Source organism: Aquarana catesbeiana, linkage group LG06 (genome assembly GCF_042186555.1).
Source record: "Aquarana catesbeiana isolate 2022-GZ linkage group LG06, ASM4218655v1, whole genome shotgun sequence".
In the NCBI taxonomy this organism is placed as follows: Eukaryota; Metazoa; Chordata; class Amphibia; order Anura; family Ranidae; genus Aquarana; species Aquarana catesbeiana.
Window position 1 is genome coordinate 367,663,805 of NC_133329.1, and position 6,000 is coordinate 367,669,804.

Below are 6,000 nucleotides of genomic sequence, written 5' to 3' on the forward strand. Positions count from 1 at the left end.
AATGTTTAATTTAGAAACAGGTTATAAAGTAATTATATCAAACCGAAGACCATTCATTCCAAATCAATAATCGTTGCTTTTTGAAGGTTAGGCCAGTTTTCTATCCATAGAGATGTCCTGTGAGGAACTGTGCCAAACACTTAAGGAAAGTCTACATATACCACATCCTTTACTACCCCTATTTTTAATGGTCTATTCCAATATAGTATAGTGGTAATTCTCCTTACCATGCACATTATTCCAATTCAAAATGACACCCCGACACACCTGATGGGCAGATGTGCATTGCAGTGTAACATTCAGCAAAGCACAAAAGTACATTACAGTGTGCTCAAAACAAATCAACACACCTCTCAAAAGCAGAGAGGTATCAGGACTTTAAAGGCTGTAGAGTTCTCACTGAGGTGAGCACATACACAATGTTAGGGTAAAAAAAAATTTTATTGTACAAAATGTTTTAAAAACATAGTTGAAATATAAGAACATCCAAAAAGTATAAAAACCTATATTTGTCACAGCCGCTAGATGTTACAACTTGAAAGTTTGTCATGAAGCTGGTTCCCACTTCATATTGTACATATATTCCAAAGCGTTTTGCAGAATATTTCTGCTTCTTCAGGCAAATTTTATATGCATCTAAGGAATTATCAGATATTAAAAAGAGATATTATAATAACACACTCAGTGTAACGGAACGTCCCACACTCCGCTTGAGTGCTTTCGTCAGTATATCACTTCCTAAGTCCTGGAACACAAGTCCAATGGATCTGGCTATAGGAACCCCCAAGAACCAGACAACACCAGTCTTGGAGTACATCAGAAAAAGCCTTCTTTATTTGAGATCTCAGACAAATATATGCAGCAGGATGAATACAAACTGTAACCAGAAACCTAATTAACATGAGCTAATGATCTAATCCTTTAGACAGCCTAGGTGACTCAGAGACGTGACCTTTAGGACAGACTTGCCGTCTTTTAGCTCAGAAGACACAATCAACATTATCACAGAAAATCTTCTCACAATAGGAGAGTTAATTAACACAAACAACAATGGGTGAAAGACTCTAAGGCCCCTTTCACACGTGCGGACCGTATTTCCGTATTTCATCCATCCGTTTTCGGATGAAATATGGACATACGTGCATCCCTATGGGATAGCGGGTGTCAGCGGATGAACATCCGCTGACACCCAATATCATCCGTCCCCGCTCTCGTCCGATTCTGCGAACGGAAGAAAATCCTATTTTTCTATCCATCTGCAGAGCAGATCAGATGAACATGGACAGACAGTCCGTGCTCATCCGATCCCCCATAGGGGAGAGCGGAGATCTGACAGGGCCATCCCTGCACAGCGTGCGGGTCCCGCCCTGTTATCCGCCGGCTCAGCTGGGGAAAACGGAGAGATCCCCGCTGAACAGCGGATGTTCACGGGTCGGATCAACGCGGATCCGTCCCATGTGAAAGGAGTCTTAGAGCCCACACTAGCCTTATTTACAATAAACACATTATAGCAGACAACAGACAGGTGGCTGGAGTTGATGACATATGCATCTTCTATGAGCCCCAACATTATGAATCAGACACTATTTATAATATGGCATATACAGGGTTCCCAAAGTCTGTGTATGTTGGGGGGGGACATGGACCTGAATCCAAAGTAACACCACCTCCATGGTCCCCAGGCATACAGCTCACAAAGCACCTTTCCACCAAATGCCAGGGCCCATGATCGGTAGGCAAGAGGCAAGCATTCAGTCCCCTCCAAAAGCCTCTGTCCTGGCTAGGTTTGTCACACTCAGCAATTTTGTGACTTTACATAATACATTACATTATAGCATAGAAGTGAATAAGTGTGCTCAGCAATTTTATCAACAAGATATATATATATATATATATATATATATATATATATATATATATATATATGGGTCTCCCGGTATGCGAGACGAAGATGGTCATCAGGCAGCCACTTGACCCCTGGTAAAGACCAGGGTCAAGTCGGATAGACACTGGACTGCACACCTGGAGGAGTAGGTAAGAAAAGTAAGAAAAAACCTGTAGCACCCGAAAACACTAAAATATGTGTATATATAAAATCAGATTTTATTGTTTTGCACTCCTGTGATCTGTTTTCAGCAGACAGCAGGCTGAAGGTAAAGCTTCACTTTGCAAAGAATACCCAATCGCATTCAAAAACATTAAAAAACAGCATTTTTGCTTGCACATGATTGGATGATGGAAGTCGGCAGAGCTTCCCCTCATTTACCATGCTATGGAGCAACTGCACTTGTAAAGTGCATAGTCTATTTGCCTTTAGTAAATCAGCCCCTTCGTGCTCTGGATTGAGGCAAGTAAACACTATAGAGGGATATGCTTTGTTCGTATGTCATGTCTGATGTTTACAACCATTTTAAAGAGCAGTATAAGGCACATTAAGGTGCATGTACTAAAGCACTGCAAAGGTATGAATGGGCCTCAGTGTCAACTTATTTCCTTACAAAAAGAAAGAAGATTTGTAGAAAGAAAGTGTATCATCTTCCCATTAAAACCCATATGGTTGACTTAGTAAAAGAAAATGCATAAGTCTTTAGCAGTAAAAATGATGTATGTACTGGCTTAAGTCATTTTATAATTAGCAGCATTTTACTTTGAACATCAAATGCTGAAAGAGTGTTTAGCACCCTACTGTACAATAAAGGTAACAGATGCTTGATGGGAGTCATACATTGCAATTCTGTTATTTACATAAAAGGATGATAATCCAGTTCAGTTAGGCTAAGGAAGTCTTTCTCAACATTTTTAACTCGGAGGAACCCTTGAAATACCTTTCCGGTTTCAGGGAGCTCCTGCTATTATTACATCAATGGCTCACAAGACATTAGTGTGAATAATAACTTGTGCATATAAGAATACATAAAATAATTAGGCATGTCCATGGGATTTCTTAAAGCAGAAATAAACTGTAAACTGAAAACATTATTTAATTAATTTGTAATATTCAAAGCAAACTCACCCATCCACCTATGTTTCCATGACTTATATTGTTGAGAAATCACTTTGAAAAACAACCCCGGCATTTCTGGCCATCTTGAGCAGGGGTCTCCAAACTTTATAAACAAAGGGCCAGTTTACAGTCCTTCAGATTTTAGAAGGGCCGCACTGTTGCCGGTGGGAGTAGAAAAGGTCAGAGGGTTGGTGGGAAAAAATAACCCCCCAACGTTTGCTTTAGTGAGGTAATTGAGCCCCATTATTGGTGTAAGTGGGGGGAATTATGCCCCATCTTTGGTATCAGGACTTTAAAGGCTGTAGAGTTCTCACTGAGGTGAGCACATACACAATGTTAGGGTAAAAAAAAATTTTATTGTACAAAATGTTTTAAAAACATAGTTGAAATATAAGAACATCCAAAAAGTATAAAAACCTATATTTGTCACAGCCGCTAGATGTTACAACTTGAAAGTTTGTCATGAAGCTGGTTCCCACTTCATATTGTACATATATTCCAAAGCGTTTCGCAGAATATTTCTGCTTCTTCAGGGAAATTTTATATGCATCTAAGGAATTATCAGATATTAAAAAGAGATATTATAATAACACACTCAGTGTAACGGAACGTCCCACACTCCGCTTGAGTGCTTTCGTCAGTATATCACTTCCTAAGTCCTGGAACACAAGTCCAATGGATCTGGCTATAGGAACCCCCAAGAACCAGACAACACCAGTCTTGGAGTACATCAGAAAAAGCCTTCTTTATTTGAGATCTCAGACAAATATATGCAGCAGGATGAATACAAACTGTAACCAGAAACCTAATTAACATGAGCTAATGATCTAATCCTTTAGACAGCCTAGGTGACTCAGAGACGTGACCTTTAGGACAGACTTGCCGTCTTTTAGCTCAGAAGACACAATCAACATTATCACAGAAAATCTTCTCACAATAGGAGAGTTAATTAACACAAACAACAATGGGTGAAAGACTCTAAGGCCCCTTTCACACGTGCGGACCGTATGTCCGTATTTCATCCATCCGTTTTCGGATGAAATATGGACATACGTGCATCCCTATGGGATAGCGGGTGTCAGCGGATGAACATCCGCTGACACCCAATATCATCCGTCCCCGCTCTCGTCCGATTCTGCGAACGGAAGAAAATCCTATTTTTCTATCCATCTGCAGAGCGGATCAGATGAACATGGACAGACAGTCCGTGCTCATCCGATCCCCCATAGGGGAGAGCGGAGATCTGACAGGGCCGTCCCTGCACAGCGTGCGGGTCCCGCCCTGTTATCCGCCGGCTCAGCTGGGGAAAACGGAGAGATCCCCGCTGAGCAGCGGATGTTCACGGGTCGGATCAACGCGGATCCGTCCCATGTGAAAGGAGTCTTAGAGCCCACACTAGCCTTATTTACAATAAACACATTATAGCAGACAACAGACAGGTGGCTGGAGTTGATGACATATGCATCTTCTATGAGCCCCAACATTATGAATCAGACACTATTTATAATATGGCATATACAGGGTTCCCAAAGTCTGTGTATGTTGGGGGGGGACATGGACCTGAATCCAAAGTAACACCACCTCCATGGTCCCCAGGCATACAGCTCACAAAGCACCTTTCCACCAAATGCCAGGGCCCATGATCGGTAGGCAAGAGGCAAGCATTCAGTCCCCTCCAAAAGCCTCTGTCCTGGCTAGGTTTGTCACACTCAGCAATTTTGTGACTTTACATAATACATTACATTATAGCATAGAAGTGAATAAGTGTGCTCAGCAATTTTATCAACAAGATATATATATATATATATATATATATATATATATATATATATATATATATATGGGTCTCCCGGTATGCGAGACGAAGATGGTCATCAGGCAGCCACTTGACCCCTGGTAAAGACCAGGGTCAAGTCGGATAGACACTGGACTGCACACCTGGAGGAGTAGGTAAGAAAAGTAAGAAAAAACCTGTAGCACCCGAAAACACTAAAATATGTGTATATATAAAATCAGATTTTATTGTTTTGCACTCCTGTGATCTGTTTTCAGCAGACAGCAGGCTGAAGGTAAAGCTTCACTTTGCAAAGAATACCCAATCGCATTCAAAAACATTAAAAAAAAAACAGCATTTTTGCTTGCACATGATTGGATGATGGAAGTCGGCAGAGCTTCCCCTCATTTACCATGCTATGGAGCAACTGCACTTGTAAAGTGCATAGTCTATTTGCCTTTAGTAAATCAGCCCCTTCGTGCTCTGGATTGAGGCAAGTAAACACTATAGAGGGATATGCTTTGTTCGTATGTCATGTCTGATGTTTACAACCATTTTAAAGAGCAGTATAAGGCACATTAAGGTGCATGTACTAAAGCACTGCAAAGGTATGAATGGGCCTCAGTGTCAACTTATTTCCTTACAAAAAGAAAGAAGATTTGTAGAAAGAAAGTGTATCATCTTCCCATTAAAACCCATATGGTTGACTTAGTAAAAGAAAATGCATAAGTCTTTAGCAGTAAAAATGATGTATGTACTGGCTTAAGTCATTTTATAATTAGCAGCATTTTACTTTGAACATCAAATGCTGAAAGAGTGTTTAGCACCCTACTGTACAATAAAGGTAACAGATGCTTGATGGGAGTCATACATTGCAATTCTGTTATTTACATAAAAGGATGATAATCCAGTTCAGTTAGGCTAAGGAAGTCTTTCTCAACATTTTTAACTCGGAGGAACCCTTGAAATACCTTTCCGGTTTCAGGGAGCTCCTGCTATTATTACATCAATGGCTCACAAGACATTAGTGTGAATAATAACTTGTGCATATATGAATAAATAAAATAATTAGGCATGTCCATGGGATTTCTTAAAGCAGAAATAAACTGTAAACTGAAAACATTATTTAATTAATTTGTAATATTCAAAGCAAACTCACCCATCCACCTATGTTTCCATGACTTATATTGTTGAGAAATCACTTTGAAAAACAACCCCGGCA